The 22,037-nt window shown below is 43.9% G+C and overlaps 1 protein-coding gene across 6 annotated transcripts in view; it reads right to left on the bottom strand.

Annotated features, from left to right (window-relative positions):
- Nucleotides 1-22,037, bottom strand: part of elf2b (E74-like factor 2b (ets domain transcription factor)) — a 101,307-nt gene that overhangs the window by 40,779 nt on the left and 38,491 nt on the right. For 4 of the 6 annotated variants that reach the window (XM_061880830.1, XM_061880834.1, XM_061880833.1 and 1 more), the window contains exon 1: nt 13,705-13,857. The exons of 1 other annotated variant lie outside the window; for it this stretch is intronic. The gene's annotated coding sequence lies outside the window, so the exon portion shown is untranslated. Of the gene's footprint in view, nt 1-13,704; nt 13,858-22,037 lie in introns of those variants that run through there. One more of the 6 variants, XM_061880832.1, reaches the window with a different exon arrangement.

The following is a 22,037-nucleotide window of genomic DNA, read 5'->3' as shown; positions in this document are numbered from 1 at the left end:
CAGTCGAGAGGCGTAGTACACTTGCTGTCTTTATTGTTAGACACGTAACAGGCTACTGTGGGGCGTAATCACCGCCAAAGGCACATTTATATATCTCTCTAGTATTGTTGTAAACTTATCTCCCGTGCGTCTGTCTCTCTCACTCTAAAACTCCGACCTCTTCACTTCCGCATCCCAGCATCACCGAACTCTCCCTCCTATTCCTCACCCAATCACAGGTAACCCCCAGCATGCAACTCTGAACATGTTGCCTTCACTGGCACTCTGTAAACTTCACAGAACAGTACATGAAACTTAAGTACGTGAAAGTTGACACATTAACATTAACATCTCCCCTTAACTCAACCCGTTACAATACAATCACTGTTGCAGTACGAAAGTAAAAGAAAAGGAAAAGTAGTCTACATTTATCATATACTTGTTAGGATGGGTGTATTTGTGTAGACTTATCTGTCATGCGGACTTTCGGTGCTACGGAGTTCCTTTTTTTTTTTTTTTTTTTACAACTTGCGAGAGCAGTGACAGCGGAGGCTCTGAGCAGCAGTGGTTTGGAAGGCAGAGAGCCTCCACTGTCCCTGTAACAAGCTACAAGTCATTTATGATGCTGTTAATGTCAGGAAAAATGAAACATAAGGTATATATCCTGCTTAACAGTCCTCCTCTGCTGTCCTCTGTTCAGAGCGGAGTCCCTAGCAACGGCCCGTTTTACTTAGCAACGGTCTGACAATTGACTGTTGGAATTATTTTTCTGTTGTTTTTCTTGTAATTCTACATAGTCAACCTTTAATGTTTCAATCTAAATTTTGTAATAAACAAATTATAAGTTTCATTTGATATGACCAAGACACCTAAAAACAAAAACACAGCCGTTTTCATCAATTTACAAGCAAGTGGGCAACACACATACATTGGAGTGAATGAATTTTGTGCCCAGATGAGTGCCCACGTCCACTGCATGTGACAAACTGAAGACAAGTGACCTGTGTCTGACAGACCCCTAAAGCCCCGCCCCAGGCTGTAGTCCTGTACTGTTGTTGTTTTTCTTCATGTAATCACAGCAAGTTTTTTCTGTTGTTGTTCAAGCTTACTTATTTTCTGCTCCAGCTTCCAGCAGCTCACAAAGACAAAGTTAATGCTCTGTAATGCATCCATTTTTCAGAGCATTTAAAAAGTCTAGTCCTGCTCCTGCATGTAGTAGTAGCAATGATGCTACTGCTAGTACATCAGGGACAGCAGCTAGCAATACTGCACCTTTAGCACCAGCAAGCGCTGTTTCTCCTGCACCAGCTCCCTCCGTCCCCCCAACAAGTGCTCCCTCAAAGCAGCATGCTCAGCTACCCAGTGACTTAAATGGCAACGCACCATCTCAGCCAATACTGGGTGGCTACCCAAAGCGTGCATTTGGTACAACAATAAGATCATTCAATCCTGCCTGGTACCGCACACGACCATGGCTAGAGTATTCTGTGGTGCGAGACGCCTGCTTCTGTTTCCCCTGTCGGAAATATGGCAGCGCTGATAATGTTGCCCCCCCTGAGGGATTGCCACCTTATTATGGTCAGGGGGTTTGCGTGCCTCAGTGACCGTAAGACACCCAAGTTGGACAGGTCTGAAGGTAGAGGCCTGACAAAGTGCAATCCACTACTCCAGGTTGGGGTTGGACACATAGCTAAAGACCCATTTCAATGGAGAAAGCATCGTTACTATAAGCACAGAAAAAAAAGTGCTGCAGCATGATGTGTACACATGATGCCCCCTTCATATTTCTGACTGCCCCCTCATATAAGCATGCCTAGAACCGCCCCTGTTGCAAATTTTGAAATAAATCCATTAAAAGAAGACTTGGGCACACACATCTTTTGGCCATTCTGAACCAGTAATTTCCAGAAGTTATATCACCCTGTGCAAAACCTCCATTTTACTAATGATTTCCAATGTTGCAAAAATGTGTACAATAAACATTAAAATACAACATTTCTGTCAACAAAGACCTGCGTCAACCTTTGAAAGTAGGCTTATATAGATAATATAGACACTTAAATCATGTGTTGCCTCCATTATAATACTTATATAAGGCTTTTAATGATTTGAGGCTGTGGACAGATTTTTTTTTTTGTATTTTTGTCCAATATGGCTTTCAACTTTTTTGGTTGCCAACCCCTGCCTTAAATAGTTCATGTTCGACTTTTGGATGGTTGGATTAACACATGTAGACTATGTGCTTGGAAACTCCATCCCTCATGCGTGTTTACACTTTCATCGATTGATCATAGAAGCGAGCTTTCTTCACATACATCGGCATAACAAATGAATAAAAAGTGTGTACAGGTGTACCTCAACTTATGAGTGTTTTGAGGAACAAGCTGCCTCTCTTCTTTAAGTTGAGAGCAAAAATTGGAGTTACAATATTCCCCACCCCAAGTCTGTGTCTCGAATGGCAGAATGAACCCCGTAAAATCCACTCAAAACACTGGACCTTACTTGCTAGTAATAACTTACAGCTAGAGATCGACATACCTGTTTCCCGTCATTAGGGTGGAAAAAGTGAATATGAAGGAGAGTGCCAAGAAGAAGAAGCGGATGATATTCTATATAAAAAAAAAAAATTAAAACTCCGCACCACACCAAAGCAGAAGGAAAATAACCTCGGCCATGGATATTAAAGTATTTAATCAGCGGACATTTATCCATGATGGTGTGTTTGACAAAGAAGCAGCTGGAAGGAAATACCGTTGGATAGGACTGGGAGATAGACCGAGTTTGTAAGACATATCGATATATTTTTAAACAAGATATGAATTGAGAAAATATCTTAATATCAATATAATTTATTTCGCGTTAAAATGACCAAATGCGTATTTGTTGTGTTCTTTGCTTCTTCCCCGCTTCCCGCCCCCTCTTAACACTCTTAACACCCCTCCCTCCTTCCATGACACGTTTGCTTTCTCCCATCCACTGCACAGACCCACAACAACATACTAGCAAATATTCGCTACGTAGCTTGACTATATGTTCTTTTTAAACAAATTGTGATTTCTGTATCTTAGCTATTTTGAGACCCATGTAGCGGTTAGCTAAGCTACATGCTACAAAAGAAGAGAGAGGGAGAACAGAAAGAAAGAAGTGGACTAATGTAACTTCACGGGCAGGGGACAAAATATACGGGAAACATCAATCATGATTGGTTGGTTTACGTATAAAAACATCCATGATTGGTTGGGTGGTTTAATATAATGAGTCACGATAGGTTAAGATTAGGGCAAAACATTACGGACAGGCCAAACAGAGGCAAGATAGGTCAGGTTATCGAACCAGGAAGGGAAATCAAAACAGACGCGCACATGCAGTGGTGTAAAGCACGTCACCACTGGACTCTTGAGCAGTGGTGACGTGTCCTCTGGAGTGATGACTCACGCTTTTCCATCTGGCAATCTGATGGACGAGTTTGGGTTTGGAGGTTGCCAGGAGAACGGTACATTTCGGACTGCATTGCCCTGAGTGTGAAATTAGTTGGAAGAGGAATTATGGTGTGGGGTTGTTTTCAAGTGTTGGGCTTGGCCCCTTAGTTCCAGTGAAAGGAACTTTGAATGCTCCAGGACACCAAAACATTTTGGACAATTTCATGCTCCCAATCTTGTGGGAAGAGCTTGGAGCAGGCCCCTTCCTCCTCCAAAATGACTGTTCACCAATGCACAAAGCAAGGTCCATAAAGACATGGATGACAGAGTCTGGTGTGGATGAACTTGACTGGCCTGCAAAGAGTCCTGACCTGAACCCGATAAATTAATTTGAGAAGAATTAGAACGGAGACTGAGAACCAGGCCTTCTTGACAAACATCAGTGTGTGACCTCACCAATGTGCTTTTGGAAGAATGGTCAAAAATTCCTATAAACACACTCCACAACCTTGTAGACAGCCTCCCCAGAAGAGTTGAAAATGTAATAGCTGCAAAAAATGGACCAACATCATAATGAAACCTATGGTTAGGATCGGGATGGCACTTCAAGTTCATACGTGAGTCAAGGCAGGTGGCCAAATACTTTTGGCAATATAGGGTATATATTAAAAAACTAGTGGAAGATGGCAGAGGAATTCTATTCCTTGGATTTTTCTTTTAGCAATGTAAACGACATCCAGGAAACTCACAATGACTCTACTTGGCAACATTTGGACACATGTATGCGTCTGGATAAAACAATGGCCAAAACATTAATTTGAGTTGTTTACCAAGTAAGCCCAAATCAAAACTGGAAGATGTAAAATACATTTTTAAGAACACCTGATTGTGGCACACAAGTGATGACTTTTGCTACAGTAAAGCCTGTCTAAAGGCTGCATTTCATTTTCATTGGTGTTTTAGAACAAGACAGCAGCTGGGAATCAAAAAGTGCCTGCCTGCAAATGTATTTTTTATCTGCGTTTGATACATTTTGTATTATTTACGCAGCTGTCATTTATTTTATGTAGAAATAATATTTTTCTATTTTATGTATACATCGTTTGTTTTTCAATTTATTTTATATAATTCTCTGCTACTTAAACAGTTTCTTTTTTATGATGTTAATATTAATACCCATTTTGACTAACTGGGTTTTAGTAAAAGTGCCACTGACAAAAGTAAATATATTTTATATGTATGTTTTCACCGGAAAATATATCGAGATATATATTGAATATCGAGTGTAAGTAAAAATATATCGAGATATACTTTTTCGTCCATATCGCCCAGCCCTACCGTAGGAGTCTGTTTTACAAGGTAAATGTGCTGTACATTACAATTGTATTACTTCATAAACCTACTTAGTTATTAATGCAGTACATTATTTTGTATTGTTTTTAAAACAATATTTCTTATAAAACAACTGAAGTTGTCAGCAGTATATTCTGTTTTGTTTTTCAAACAATATTTATTTAAAAAGTTAGTTAAATTCTTTTAGAATGCATGTTACATTTTAAAACTGTGGTGTCTGGAGGGACAAGCATTAGTTAAATAGATTTTAATACATTTTAATGGGCAACATTGAGTAGAGATGCTCGTGTTTTCAATGCATTTCTTGTTCAAGCCTGTAAAATTTACCCTAATTTTGACATCAGTGTGTTTTACTTAACGCTGCAAGCGTTTTCAAATACTCCTATTGCCTCAATCATTAATCGTTCAATTTCATCAAGTCACTTTCCAAAGGCCTGGAAATCTGCTATTGTTACCCCTGTATTTAAATCTGGTGATTCAACTTCTCTGCATAACTACCGCCCAACAAGCATTCTTCCTGACATTTCAAAAATAGCATAAAAATGGGTGGCACAGCAGATTGTCCATCACTTAAAAAGCAGCTCCCCCTCTTTCCACGCCATGCAGTTTGGTTTCAGATCCAAGCAATTTGTCAGCATAAGATTGGCAATGGAAGTTAAAAATAGTGTTGAACTTTGGGTGACTTCTTCTGGGGGCTGAAATAAATTATATTACTTTAATTTGTTTTCAAGGTGTGGCGGTTATGATATAAACTGTATCCAGTCACCTGCTTTGAACGGAAGCAAACAAAGTGGTGGGGCACCAAACCAATATGGCTATTGTGCAGCAAACAGTGTGAACTATCTGAGCACACAAGGGGCCCTAATTTTAGCATTGCATTACTCACTATGCAATGGAATCTATCAAAAAAATGTGTTGACTGATCTAAAGGATAATCAGTCGGTCATTTTACACAACAAAACAGATGAAAACTTAGAAAACCATGGAGGCCTACAACTTTATGGTCTGTGTCTGGGTCAAGAAAATTGGTATAAACACTCCTGGATAAATCATGCATCGTTTCTGCAATGATAGGGGTTGATTTAACTTTGCGTCTACAGCCATGTTTGTGGCCTTGTTGTTGCGCGCCGTTTATGAGTATGTGTTTTTTCCCATCGTTATCAAAATATAACTATAGATCTCAACGTTGTGAATGTGCTGAAAGCTACATTTGTTATTGCTGCTTTTAGTAAAAGCTGAACTATTTTAGGTTTTGCTCACATTTGATTTCTTTTATTTAGATTTGCCGAGTTGGTGGTTTACGAAACACTCAGTGATTTACAAAAATGTGTTTAAGGAACTCTGAATCAAGATGAAATACAAATAATATATAATACTTAAATGATCAACACTAAAGGTTGAAAGTACATCAAACAAATCTTTAATGAAGTGATTGCTGCAAACTTGTGAGTTCGACTGCCTTCTTGGACTGGAGTGCATGCCACTTTTCCCGTAGTCTTTCGTAAAATCTTGACATATTTCACCCTTTTTGATTACCTTTCGAAGAACTCCTGAGAAACTTTTTATCCTTTTTGCGGTTTGAACGGTTTCAATAGCCTTAATCAACCCAAGCATAAGGCATTTTTCAGAAAGGCAAAATGTTGCCTAGAATGTTATGACAACAGACACTCTCTGGCCCATCATTTCTAGCCTTGCATTGTTGATGAATCAGACGTGACATCAGGCAAATACAACGTAAAACACAAGTTGCAATTGCGCTAAGACTACAAGACAGCTTACCCTAAAATATCCCCCACTGATGACTGAATATGCGCGAGGATGCATTCAGCCTTTCTTTACACTCTTTATTTATATTTATTTATAGATTCTTTAGCCATTGAATAAATGCTGGGCTTTGACCCGGCCACACAGCATCTGTAAAAATAAATTAAAATTTGGCGTGGTCTCGGCTGGCCTCGACGCCAGCCTTTCACATGATGACTGGATAATTTGTCGATGGCTAAATCCCTTTTTGATTGACAGCAAAATGAGCGAATCAGTGATCTTGAAATATAAAACACTGTCCGAGCATTTTTTACATTTTCATTCTGTTCTTGTAGATATGGAGAATTTACTCATCTTTTAGGTGACGTTTTCTTTGTAAAGTCTAGCATCTTTATAAAATTTACAGTATTTTCCGGACTGCAAGAGGTACTTAAAATGCTTTTTTTTCTCTTCTCAAAACTCGACAGTGTGCCTTATAACCCGGTGCGCCTAATGTAAGGAATAAGTTTGGTTGAGCTTACTCACCTCAAATTTTATTTGGTACATGGTGTACATGGTGGGTTTTTTTCCCCCCAAGATGGCGCTGCTGTAGTGGCTGCTGTTGTGTTATTATATATATATATATATATATATATATATATATATATATCCATCCATCCATCCATTTTCTACCGCTTATTCCCTTTCGGGAAAAAAAAATATATATATATATATATATATATATATTTTTTTTTTGTCTTTTGGTCCGGGACCCTTTGGGACTGTGTGACAAGGGGTGGCACTTTCGTGACCTCTGCGGTGCTTTTTTGTGGACATCTGGATCTGCCTCCCGGGAGCCTTTTGGCCATGGAGACCAGCTGCTGGGTCTCTGCCACACCGGAGTCGGTTTGGAGGGACTGGAGGAGATGCGGATGAGGGGATAGGGCTGCGGAGCTAGCACTGAGCACCGGGACGGAGAGGCTTCGTGGTGTCTTTGCTGGGTGAGCAGGTGTCGGACACCTCAGTCTCCTTGGACGTATCCTCGCTCATCCATGCGGACCGGACACTGCCCGATAGTTGGTTGGCGGCCGAGAGTGGAGTCGGCTCTCTTGGTTGCTTTGTTGGGTCTGCTCCTGTCTCTGGCCATGCTCCCTCCACCCCAGCGGACGATGGCGTGGAACCCCACAGAGGCCACCACAGTGTATATGTTTCTTTTACTTTTTATTCATAACTGTATGTAGAAGTGGCTGGTTGAATCCGCTGCTTTAATGTCTTTAATGTCCTTCGTGTTCTTTGATGTTTGATGTTTTCCTCTTACACACGTGTAAGACGGATGTGTACTATGGCTATGAGTTGTTGTTTTTTTTCCCTTGGCCTTAGTCTGGACCCTCTCTCCAGGGGCCCAGGCTTAGACCGAATTTTTCAAAAATGTTTTAATCTTCTATTTTTTCTTCCCCCCCCCCCCCACTTGTTTACCTGTATCTCACCTTTTTTGTAAGGAGCCCTGGAAGCGGGCAGACCCGTCAGCGATCCTGTTCTGTCTCCCTGTAATGTTTGTCTGATCTTGAATGGGATTGTGCTGAAAATTTAAATTTTCCTGAAGGAATAAATAAAGTACTATCTAATCCAATCTAATCCAATGATAAGTGTGACTAGTAGATGGCAGTCAAACATAAGAGATAAGTGTAGACCGCACTATGATTGCAATATGTCTCAAGTAAACAACACCGACATTTTAAATGTTCCATTGAAAATATAGAACATTACACACGGCACTCAAAAATATATCAAAATGTTTTACCACAACTTTGGTAAGCAATGAAGTCGCACCACTTGAAGGATTGTTGCAGAGCGGGCCCAAGGTATAAGTGAACTAAGCGCTTGCTTAGGGCCCCGCGACCACCAGGGGGCCCCCAAAAGCAATGGAATTTAACTTCAGTAGACTGCGCTCTCTTTGTACAAAGTAAACATTAAATATCAACAATTCACTAAAAATATAAACTAGTAATTAAAGACTAATATGTACAACACTGATGAGACAAGATGACACTTCCTGTCAATGAGAAAGGACACAAAGAAAAAGGCTTCGCTTTTACTACCGGAGTTTTTGTTGAGTCTGAAAATTTTGACCACTGATTTGCGATCACAGCCACAGGAGAGTCACCTGGCATCTTCGACCTGATTTTGGTCAGTGTAGAGGCACTACAAGGTACTCAAAGCGCTTTGACACTACTTCCACATTTACCCATTCACACACACATTCACACACTGATGGAGGGAGCTGCCATGCAAGGCGCCAACCAGCACCCATCAGGAGCAAGGGTAAAGTGTCTTGCTCAGGACACAACGGACGTGACGAGGTTGGTACTAGGTGGGATTTGAACCAGGGACCCTCGGGTTGCGCACGGCCACTCTCCCACTGCGCCACGCCGTCCCGTAAATCAAACAATGTACTAATATGATCCACTTCAAGAAACTCTTCAAACTTTAAAGTGTTTACAAAGTACAAAAAAGAAGAATCATGATAAACATTCAGAATTTATTCATCCATCCATTCTTTCATTCTCAAAATAATCTTACTTATCTCATCGTATGGAATATAACTTACTTCACCAGTTATTTATTTATTTATTTTTATTGTGATACTAGTAGAGTATATTGTGAATACATTGAGAACAAGAAGTGAACAAAAGTTTTAGCAACTGTGATGTAAAAGGGATAGGTTTTAATAAGCTCTGCTTCTTCCTACTCCTTTTCGAACATGCTGAAAAGAGAAACTGGAAATTGTAATGTATCATGTTGTATGCTTGCATGTTCCAAATAAACTCAAACTCAAACTTTTACTGTAAATACAAAACTTTATCACTTAGACTGTTCAACCCCAGGCCACTCTTGTAGCTGAATGTTTTCTACATTTTAAGATTAGGAACCATATGTGGAACTCTGGACATCAATCGTTCATTCATTGGTATTATTTATCTTCTTAACTGGGCCACCCCCATATCTTTATAAATGACATCCATCCATCCATCATCTTCCGTTTATCCGAGGTCGGGTCGCGGGGGCAACAGCCTAAGCAGGGAAACCCAGACTTCCCTCTCCCCAGCCACTTCGTCTAGCTCTTCCCGGGGGATCCCGAGGCGTTCCCAGGCCAGCTGGGAGACATAGTTTTCCCAACGTGTCCTGGGTCTTCCCCGTGGCCTCCTACCGGTTGGATGTGCCCTAAACACCTCCCTAGGGAGGCGTTGGGGTGGCATCCTGACCAGATGCCCGAACCACCTCATCTGGCTCCTCTCGATGTGAAGGAGCAGCGGCTTTACTTTGAGTTCCTCCCGGATGGCAGAGCTTCTCACCCTATCTCTAAGGGAGAGCCCCGCCACACGGCGGAGGAAACTCATTTCGGCCGCTTGTACCCATGATCTTATCCTTTCGGTCATGACCCAAAGCTCATGACCATAGGTGAGGATGGGAACGTAGATCGACCAGTAAATTGAGAGCTTTGCCTTCCGGCTCAGCTCCTTCTTCACCACAACGGATCGGTACAACGTCCGCATTACTGAAGACGCCGCACCGATCCGCCTGTCGATCTCACGATCCACTCTTCCCTCACTCGTGAACAAGACTCCTAGGTACTTGAACTCCTCCACTTGGGGCAGGGTTTCCTCCCCAATCCGGAGATGGCACTCCACCCTTTTCCGGGTGAGAATCATGGACTTGGACTTGGAGGTGCTGATTCTCATTCCGGTCGCTTCACACTCGGCTGCGAACCGATCCAGCGAGAGCTGAAGATCCCGGTCAGATGAAGCCATCAGGACCACATCATCTGCAAAAAGCAGAGACCTAATCCTGCGGTTACCAAACCGGAACCCCTCAACGCCTTGACTGCGCCTAGAAATTCTGTCCATAAAAGTTATGAACAGAATCGGTGACAAAGGACAGCCTTGGCGGAGTCCAACCCTCACTGGAAATGTGTTCGACTTACTGCCGGCAATGCGGACCAAGCTCTGGCACTGATCGTACAGGGAACGGACCGCCACAATAAGACAGTCCGATACGTGCATGGGAGTTTTCCCAACCAGTCTACATGTGCTTTGTGGACTTGGAGAAGGCATTCGACCGTGTCCCTCGGGAAGTCCTGTGGGGAGTGCTCAGAGAGTATAAATGACATGTCATTTGTAAAAACATGCCAGGCTGACAAAAGGATAATGTAAACAACACTGCCAGAGCCGCAATGAGTTTATAGTAGGTGTGTGAATGATCAACAATCAATATTATTGCCAGAAATAGAGGGCCCCAAAATCAAATTTTGCTTTGGGCCCCATGGAAGCTTGGGCCGGCACTGGATTGTTTGCACATTAAACATACAAGTATTATTATGTTGTGTGTCCAGGGTGTACCCCACCTACCGCCCGAATGCAGCTGAGAAAGGCTCCAGCACCCCCCACGACCCCAAAAGGGACAAGCGGTAGAAAATGGATGGATGGATAATAATAGTATGACTCCTTTAATGCGCCCTATAATCCCATGCGCCTAATATATGATTTTTTTTTTTTAAAGAGACCATTTGTCGGTAGTGCGCCTTATAATCCGGTGCGGCCTGTGGTTATCTGTAATTGGAGACCGTACTTGTGTCTAGAGAGTTTGCTGAAAATGAGCTTCCCCTATTTGAAAGTCCAGCAGCCGCAACTTTTATACGGCCTGTGTAACATTGTGCAATAGTAACAGTTATAAAGTATAAACGATAAGAAAACATCTGTTAATACTCATTGATATAATACTGATAACGCAGATTTGTTTTAAATTCATGTACATTTTTTGGCTTTGTTAAAAAAGAAAATATATCGGTATGCATTATCGACTGTTAAGCAAATTACATAATGACATCATAATGACATCTTTCTGACCACGCCCAAAGCACGACCCTGGTACAGACCCTTCTGAAGTTTGACAATCAACACCTTAATGAGTCAGACTATGCTTGGCAGACAAGGCTAGGGAGACTGTGATGCGGACAGATGAGACCACATTTGAGCTATTTAGCATAAAGTGGTTCTTTATGGTTATAATATTTTTCATCCCAACTGTCAAACGGAACGTACAAACCTTGTACAGTACGACAAAACAACATAGGCCTAACCTCCACGTTATGTTAGCTGTTCACCATGGAGACTAACATGTTATAAGCTCAAACCCAACATCTTCATTTATTTACAATATACAGCTGACATGCATCTACTCATCCGTGGTGCAAATGAAGGACATTCAAGTACAGTGGTTGTCATCCGTGCAACACAATTGATTAGATTGGATTAGCTTGATCACTAAATGTGCCGGGTTATAGGTTTAAAATGGGTGTAAGCCCAGTGCAATTAACTGAGTGCAAGCGTGCCCTTTACAATTCTTGTAACTACAATTTTTCCAACTTTCTGGAATATTTTTAGTCATTCTGTATATCTGTACTGTGCGAGGTGGCAGTTATCATTCATAGTTGGGTCATGAGCAATCGCACTGAATGGCATGATTTGTATGTTGCATACCAGCATGCATCTTTTTCCATTCCAAACAATGTTTAGTACATTTTTGTTCATGGCTTAAAAGTTGACAATGGATGTTTAAGTAACATAGTGCAAGTATAAAGAGAAGTTAGTCACTGTATAATAAAACAAAGTAAAACTTCTCCGGATTTGAAGACGCCTGACAAGACATGTAATGCAAAAAAACAGAAAGTTTATTGCAGAGCAAAATTTTCACCTATTTCATAGATACAGTGGAACCTGTTGAAGTTGACACTACTCGGACTAGTTGACTCACGTCGATATAACCCCTGATTTCCACAGGATGCGGAATGCCGGCTAAACGTAACCGCCACAAAATGGCAAGGCCATTTGCCGTTCGGCAATCCCCATCGCAGTTCAGTTGACATCCAGATTTTAGCTAAAAAGCGACCGGCAAAAGTAGAAGCCATGCATATATTTTTAGGGATGCACACTGTCACTAAGATGCCATTCCGCATGCGGTGGAAATGACCACACTGACGAATAAAAATGGAATGATTCCGCTGCCATAGCAATGACGCTTTGCAGCCATTTCGCATCCTGTGGAAATCAGGGGTAAGTTGTTGTGAACATACTGCAGGCTGTGGTCGTTGTAACCAAAAACAACCATTTATTGCACGTTTACTTCTGACTTTAGCAAGAAACATAAGAAGAATGAGGGATAAAAGATTTTTGAACCAACGGTAGTTTATTGACATGTTTTACACCAATCATGGTTTCATTTTGTTGTAATTGTGTAAAGGGGAATAAAAGAACGGCTACAGTGAAATAAGAAAGGATCTTTAATCTTTATGCAACCAAGCTTTGGAGGTAAGTGGTAGTTTCTTTCATGTTGCCTTTTTAACCCTTTGACATAAATGGAGCGATTTTTAATATAAAGAACTCATTTTAGGGCTATTCAGTAAAATTCTTAGTGAGTTGAAGTTCCACAAGACTTGCTAAAATTAAGCACGTATGATGAAGTTGTAACTTTTGGGCCGTTTGACTTTGGTGGTTCCGCCGTCGTTTTAAACAGGAGGCTGTTAACTTTCTATTACTTTTCCTACTTGACTCACTTATGAATCATAAGGGTACGGACTGCAGCAGCGTGGGTGGTAAACTGTATATACAAACTGCACTCTGTTGATGTGCGTTTGAGTTTATGTATTTACTAGCTAGATTTTATTACGTTGACATTCACTGCACTTAGATCAGTAAAGTAATCCATTACTGATCTAGTGTATTTTCTCATTATATGGAATATTCAACATGCACACAATGACACACAAAACAAACACATGGACCAATGGAAGACCAGTAATTCTGGCTGGACTTGCAGGTTTCATTGATTCAAGCACTATAGAACCTGCTTGACTACTGAAAACACGAGGCTGCTGTATCTTGTTTTTGTCAGTCCAAACAAAAGGTATGTTTTCAGCATTTCATCCCAATATCACAAATATTCATTTCTACACTGTCCTACTGCTCAATATAAGAACATACATTATTGTAAGAGTCCAAAAATGGCCAGACTCGCTTCACTACGCTACGTTTGACATTGTTTTCCATGCGTCTAGTTCAAGGCAGTTTACCAATCCAGGCTGATACTCCTCCAATTATGAGGATCACGTCAAGATAACAAAATAAATAGAAATCAGTCATGCATTTGTACTTACAAACTAGATCAGGACATCCTCTGTATTCCCTCTTCTGTCCTTCCCAGAGTGTGTGTAAATCTCCAAACCTTCCTGTATCTGCCATGTACCCTTCCATCTCCACACATTGCATGTGCTGTGTGCATGCTCCCAGGAGGAAGAAAGAGCTGCTCACCACTCCTGACAGCCCTGCCCCTCATCACATGACAGGGGTGGAACCAACACGCACGCACACACACACACACACACACACACACACACACACACACACACACACACACACACACACACACACACACACACACACACACAGTCACACACAGTCACACACAGTCACACACAGTCACATGGTTTTTCAACAACAGCCCTTTTGTCGCGAGGATACATGGCCATCTGGAAAAGACACAACGTCCTGCCTTGTGCCCTGCGATGCCCTCGACTGACGCTAACACAAAGATGACACAACAAGCATACAAGTTCATCAAGACAAGCTATTTATTTTTGAATTGACAAGCAGGACACACCGAGGATTCCTTCAAACAATGATCACAAAAGACATGATTATACAAACCTTTAACAGTGACCACTCTCACAAAAGCCTGTAACAATATGGTTCTGAATCATACCAGCTTTAAGGTACAGTTACATAAAAAGTGTTGGGTAAATCCAAATCGATTTGCGCCATGATCACACTGGCCACCTCACCGGTCGGCACAAACACACTTTTTTTGGGCAGACGCAGCTGGATGCCTTGTTTCACTGCCCCGATTTCTATACAGTCTAGCTCGGGGCGGCCTATTAATAATTATTATATTTTAATGATCGTGAGAATCCATAACCGAAATAAAAATCTAATTTGGTTGATTGTCTAGCCACCCCAAAAACCATAAAACATTTGGTTTAAGTGTTCCACTTAGTCCGTGATACAAACCCTGTTTCCATATGAGTTGGGAAATTGTGTTAGATGTAAATACAAAACGAAATACAATGATTTGCAAATCCTTTTCAACCCATATTCAGTATTGAATGCACTACAAAGACAACATATTTGATGTTCAAACTCATAAACTATTTATTTTTGCAAATAATAATTAACTTAGAATTTCATGGCTACAACACGTGCTAAAGTAGTTGGGAAACAACATGTTCACCACTGTGTTACATCACCTTTTCTTTTAACAACACTCAATAAACGTTTGGGAACTGAGGAAACTAATTGTTGAAGCTTTGAAAGTGGAATTCTTTCCCATTCTTGTTTTATGTGGAGCTTTAGTCGTTCAACAGTCCGGGGTGTCCGCTGTCGTATTTTACGCTTCATAATGCGCCACACATTTTTGATGGGAGACAGGTCTGGACTGCAGGCGGGCCAGGAAAGTACCCGCACTCTTTTTTTACGAAGCCACGCTGTTGTAACACTTGTCTTGCTGAAATAAGCAGGGGCGTTCATGATATTGTTGCTTGGATGACAACATCCATCCATCTTCTTCCGCTTATCTGAGGTCGGGTCGCGGGGCAGTAGCCTAAGAAGGGAAGCCCAGACTTCCCTATCCCAAGCCACTTCGTCTAGCTCTTCCCGGGGGATCCCGAGGGGTTCCCAGGCCAGCCGGGAGACATAGTCTTCCCAACGTGTCCTGGGTCTTCCCCTTGGCCTCCTACCGGTTGGACGTGCCCTAAACACCTCCCTAGGGAGGCGTTCGGGTGGCATCCTGACCAGATGACCGAACCACTTCATCTGGCTCCTCTCGATGTGGAGGAGCAGCGGCTTTACTTTGAGTTCCTCCCGGATGACAGAGCTTCTCACCCTATCTCTAAGGGAGAGCCGCGCCACACGGCGGAGGAAACTCATTTCGGCCGCTTGTACCCGAGATCTTATCCTTTCGGTCATGACCCAAAGCTCATGAACATAGGTGAGGATGGGAACGTAGATCGACAGGTAAATTGAGAGCTTTGCCTTCCGGCTAAGCTCCTTCTTCACCACAACGGATCGGTACAACGTCCGCATTACTGAAGACGCCGCACCGATCCGCCTGTCGATCTCACGATCCACTCTTCCCTCACTCGTGAACAAGATTCCTAGGTACTTGAACTCCTCCACTTGGGACAGGGTCTCCTCCCCAACCCGGAGATGGCACTCCACCCTTTTCCGGGCGAGAACCATGGACTCGGACTTGGGAGGTGCTGATTCTCATTCCGGTGGCTTCACACTCGGCTGCGAACCGATCCAGTGAGAGCTGAAGATCCCGGCCAGATGAAGCCACCAGGACCACATCATCTGCAAAAAGCAGAGATCTAATCCCGCGGCCACCAAACTGGAACCCAACAACGCCTTGACTGCGCCTAGAAATTCTGTCCATAAAAGTGATGAACAGAATCGGTGACAAAGGACAGCCTTGGCGCGTCCAACCCTCACTGGAAATGTGTTCGACTTACTGCCGACACTGATCGTACAGGGAGCGGACCGCCACAATAACACAGTCCGATACCCCATACTCTCTGAGCACTCCCCACAGGAATTCCCGAGGGACACGGTCAAATGCCTTCCCCAAGTCCACAAAGCACATGTAGACTGTTTTGGGCAAACTCCCATGCACCCCCAAGAACCCTGCCGAGAGTATAGAGCTGGTCCACAGTTCCACGACCAGGACGAAAACCACACTGTTCCTCCTGAATCCGAGGTTCGACTATTTGGCGTAGCCTCCTCTTCAGTACACCTGAATAAACCTTACAGGGAAGGCTGAGGAGTGTGATCCCACGATAGTTGGAACACACCCTCCTTCTTAAAGAGAGAAACCACCACCCCAGTCTGCCAATCCAGAGGTACCGCCACCGATATCCACGTGATGCTGCAAAGTCTTGTCAACCAAGACAGCCCCACAGCATCCAGAGCCTTAAGGAACTCTGGGGAGGATCTCATCCACCCCTGGGGCCTTGCCATCGAGGAGCTTTTTAACTACCTCAGCAACCTCAGCTGTTGCTCCAAAACCTGTATTGAACTTTCACCATTAATGGTGCCTTCACAGATGTGTAAGTTACCCATGCGTTAGGCACTAATACACCCTCATACTATCACACATGCTGGCTTTTGAACTTTACGCCTATAACAATGCGAATGGTTATTTTCCTCTTTGTTCAGGAGGACACCACGTCCTCTGTTTCCAAATATAATTTGAAATGTGGACTCGTCAGACCACAGAACACCTTTCCACTTGGCATCAGTCCATTTTAGGTGAGCTTGGACCCAGCCAATTCGGCGGTGTTTCAGGATATTGTTGATAAATGGGTTTGGCTTTGCGTAGTAGCGTTTTAACTTGCACTTACAGATGTAGCGACCAACTGTAGTTACTGACAGTGTTACGCCCATGGGGTTCATGTTTTGTTTTGGTCATGTTTGGTTTGTTGTTTGGACGTTCAGTTCTTGTTCCTGCACTTCCTTGTTTTTTTAATTTCCATAGCAACTCATTAGTTTCCACCTTGTCTTCAAGTCACGCCCCTGTCCTCAGTTCCCACACCTGTTAATAATTATCATAGCTACTATTTAACCCACAGTTACCAGGTAGTCAGCCTGGCAACTTCATATTACACAACTCCATTCATGCCAAGCCATGCTGTTTCCCTCATGCTCATGTCACAGTAAGTTTTTGGTTTTCTTTATGCCACAGTGCAAGTGTTTTGTTTCATGTTTAAAGTTTATAGCCTTTGTGCTAGTCTTTTGTTTTCTAGTCAAGTTTGTTCTACGCCCTCATGCATGCCATGTGATTGCTTCCTTGGTTTGTAGTCTGTTAGTATGAATAAAAATATATTTATATTCACGTCTGGCTCGTGCCAATTTCCTTTTGCGTCGAACAAACAATCCCCGTCCTAGTCCAAGTCTTGAGAGAAGTTGCCAGCAGAAAAGTTTCTTCGCAGGAGAGTTGGACGAGACTTCTTGGGCGGTCCTGTGCGCGATGGAAGAAGAGACGCAGCTTTATTCCTCCGTGGAATGCAGAGGACTGATGTGGGGGCCAGATGGAAGACTGGTGCCATTGGGTTCCATTTGGTCTGAGAATGGCGCCATGTTGTCGCGGTCCCGGAAGCACCGCTCCCGACAAAGGACGTCAGGGAAGACTTCCGCGAGCGGACAGGACGCGTCGTGTCGCAAACTCCTCCCCATCCGGTCTGAAATAGGCTGCGGGCGCTCGGCTTCTGCAGGACAACGTCACGCCACCATCTGCAGATGACACCACAGACCTGGAATTTTTTTTCAAAACTTTATCTCTTGATCACCCACCTCCAGCAGAAGATTCTGGCCCAATAACCCAGATTAAACATTATCAAGACATGATTTTGAAAATCAGGTCAAATCGGTCACAGCCATCTAAGTTTCATGCCCCGCCCCCCAGGACTCAAGCCCCAACCAGATCAGAAAAAAAATATATTTCTTCACCCTCTCAATCCAAGCCTGAAGGAAAAATACTTTTTGGACAATTTAAAGGGGAGTATTCTACCCTCCTCATTACCTCCCTCCACCCACCCCAAAAAACAGTTCCAGACCGCAGGGAGCGCATCTGGTATCCGCCCCTTGAGGGGGTGGTGGGATAGGGTTGGGGGCTGTTCATTGGTGTTGCCCAGCGTCATGCTAAGCCACAGCCGCCAGCACGGCCGCCACCACCAGTTCTTCGGCCTGCCAAGCCACAGCCGCCAGCATGGCCGCCACCACCGGTCTTTTGGCCTGCTAAGCCGCAACCCCCAGCTAGGCCACCTCCACCTGCACCACGGCTAGCTGCACCACGGCTAGCACCTATCGCTGCTCCAAAGCTAGCACCACAGCCAGCACCAAGTCCAAGTCCTCGGCAAGCACCAAGTCCACGGCTAGTACCAAGTCCAAGTCCACGGCTGGCACCAAGTCCACGGCTAGCACCAGGTCCAAGTCCACGGCTAGCACCAGGTCCAAGTCCACCGCTAGCACCAAGTCCAAGTCTACGGCTAGCACAAGGTCCACGGCTAGCACCAGGTCCGTGTCTACTGTAACCCGGGTGACAAAACCCCATTAAATATCCTTTTATTTAAATATTCTTTCAAAACCCCATTGAATATCCTTTGTAGTAAATATCCTTTCTATTTAAATATTCTTTCAAAACCCCATTAAATATCCTTTTAATTGTTTTTTGTCGTTTAAGCTGTCCTTGAGTACGTCATTATGTCACGCGGTCACGTGACCACGTGCGTCATTACGTCACGCAGTCACGTGACCTAACGCGGGAAGCATAAAACCCGGTAGTGGGATGCTCCCAGGAAGAGCGAGAAGGACACGTTGGGCGATGTTGCTGCAGGTATGTGACTCAGTTTTGACGCTTTAATTATTAAAGGCCTACTGAAACCCATTACTACCCACCACGCAGTCTGATAGTTCATACATCAATGTTGAAATATTAACATTGCAACACATGCCAATACAGCCTTTTTAGTTTACTAAATTGCAATTTTAAATTTCCTGGGAGTTTTTTCTTGAAAACGTTGCGTAATGATGACGTGTACGCTTGCCGTCACGGGTTGTTAGGAAATATGAGCGCTGCACACACACACAGCTAAAAGTCGTCTGCTTTAACCGCATAATTACACAGTATTTTGGAGATCTGTGTTGCTGAATCCTTTGCAATTTGTTCAATTAATATTGAGGAAGTCAAAGTAGAAATATGGAGTTGGGAAGCTTTAGCCTTTAGCCACACAAACACACGGTGATTCCTTGTTTAAAATTCACGGAGGTGAAACTTTACTGTGGATCACAGCGAACATGGATCCCAACCGAATGTCAACCAGCAGGTTTCGGTGAGAAAATTGTGGTAAAAAGTCGCTTCTTAACAGAGATCAGCTGAGCTTGTGCCGCCCATAAAGCTGCCGTCGACTTCCCTTAGACACTGCGCGTCAACACACCCGTGGACACACACCTCGACTATCAGGTACTTGAAACTCACTAAAACACTAGCAACACAATAGAAAGATAAGGGATTTCCCAGAATTAACCTAGTAAATGTGTCTAAAAACATCTGAATCCGTCCCAATGCAATCGCGTTTTTTTTTTTCTTAGTTGGTTGCAATCAATATCCTCAAACACGAATCTTTCCATCCATCCATCATCCATCATCCATCATCTTCCGCTTATCCGAGGTCGGGTCGCGGGGGCAACAGCCTAAGCAGGGAAACCCAGACTTCCCTCTCCCCAGCCACTTCGTCTAGCTCTTACCGGGGGATCCCGAGGCGTTCCCAGGCCAGCCGGGAGACATAGTCTTCCCAACGTGTCCTGGGTCTTCCCCGTGGCCTCCTACCGGTTGGACGTGCCCTAAACACCTCCCTAGGGAGGCGTTCGGGTGGCATCCTGACCAGATGCCCGAACCACCTCATCTGGCTCCTCTCGATGTGAAGGAGCAGCGGCTTTACTTTGAGTTCCTCCCGGATGGCAGAGCCTCTCACCCTATCTCTAAGGGAGAGCCCCGCCACACGGCGGAGGAAACTCATTTCGGCCGCTTGTACCCGTGATCTTATCCTTTCGGTCATGACCCAAAGCTCATGACCATAGGTGAGGATGGGAACGTAGATCGACCGGTAAATTGAGAGCTTTGCCTTCCGGCTCAGCTCCTTCTTCACCACAACGGACCGGTACAACGTCCGCATTACTGAAGACGCCGCACCGATCCGCCTGTTGATCTCACGATCAACTCTTCCCTCACTCGTGAACAAGACTCCTAGGTACTTGAACTCCTCCACTTGGGGCAGGGTCTCCTCCCCAACCCGGAGATGGCACTCCACCCTTTTCCGGGCGAGAACCATGGACTCGGACTTGGGAGGTGCTGATTCTCATTCCGGTGGCTTCACACTCGGCTGCGAACCGATCCAGTGAGAGCTGAAGATCCCGGCCAGATGAAGCCACCAGGACCACATCATCTGCAAAAAGCAGAGACCTAATCCCGCGGCCACCAAACTGGAACCCCTCAACGCCTTGACTGCGCCTAGAAATTCTGTCCATAAAAGTGATGAACAGAATCGGTGACAAAGGACAGCCTTAGCGCGTCCAACCCTCACTGGAAATGTGTTCGACTTACTGCCGACACTGATCGTACAGGGAGCGGACCGCCACAATAACACAGTCCGATACCCCATACTCTCTGAGCACTCCCCACAGGAATTCCCGAGGGACACGGTCAAATGCCTTCCCCAAGTCCACAAAGCACATGTAGACTGTTTTGGGCAAACTCCCATGCACCCCCAAGAACCCTGCCGAGAGTATAGAGCTGGTCCACAGTTCCACGACCAGGACGAAAACCACACTGTTCCTCCTGAATCCGAGGTTCGACTATTTGGCGTAGCCTCCTCTTCAGTACACCTGAATAAACCTTACAGGGAAGGCTGAGGAGTGTGATCCCACGATAGTTGGAACACACCCTCCTTCTTAAAGAGAGAAACCACCACCCCAGTCTGCCAATCCAGAGGTACCGCCACCGATATCCACGTGATGCTGCAAAGTCTTGTCAACCAAGACAGCCCCACAGCATCCAGAGCCTTAAGGAACTCTGGGGAGGATCTCATCCACCCCTGGGGCCTTGCCATCGAGGAGCTTTTTAACTACCTCAGCAACCTCAGCTGTTGCTCCAAAACCTGTATTGAACTTTCACCATTAATGGTGCCTTCACAGATGTGTAAGTTACCCATGCGTTAGGCACTAATACACCCTCATACTATCACACATGCTGGCTTTTGAACTTTACGCCTATAACAATGCGAATGGTTATTTTCCTCTTTGTTCAGGAGGACACCACGTCCTCTGTTTCCAAATATAATTTGAAATGTGGACTCGTCAGACCACAGAACACCTTTCCACTTGGCATCAGTCCATTTTAGGTGAGCTTGGACCCAGCCAATTCGGCGGTGTTTCAGGATATTGTTGATAAATGGGTTTGGCTTTGCGTAGTAGCGTTTTAACTTGCACTTACAGATGTAGCGACCAACTGTAGTTACTGACAGTGTTACGCCCATGGGGTTCATGTTTTGTTTTGGTCATGTTTGGTTTGTTGTTTGGACGTTCAGTTCTTGTTCCTGCACTTCCTTGTTTTTTTAATTTCCATAGCAACTCATTAGTTTCCACCTTGTCTTCAAGTCACGCCCCTGTCCTCAGTTCCCACACCTGTTAATAATTATCATAGCTACTATTTAACCCACAGTTACCAGGTAGTCAGCCTGGCAACTTCATATTACACAACTCCATTCATGCCAAGCCATGCTGTTTCCCTCATGCTCATGTCACAGTAAGTTTTTGGTTTTCTTTATGCCACAGTGCAAGTGTTTTGTTTCATGTTTAAAGTTTATAGCCTTTGTGCTAGTCT

Source organism: Nerophis ophidion, linkage group LG20 (assembly GCF_033978795.1).
Source record: "Nerophis ophidion isolate RoL-2023_Sa linkage group LG20, RoL_Noph_v1.0, whole genome shotgun sequence".
NCBI classification, from domain to species: Eukaryota; Metazoa; Chordata; class Actinopteri; order Syngnathiformes; family Syngnathidae; genus Nerophis; species Nerophis ophidion.
Note: the sequence above shows the minus strand (reverse complement) of the source record. Positions and strands in the feature narration are given on the sequence as shown.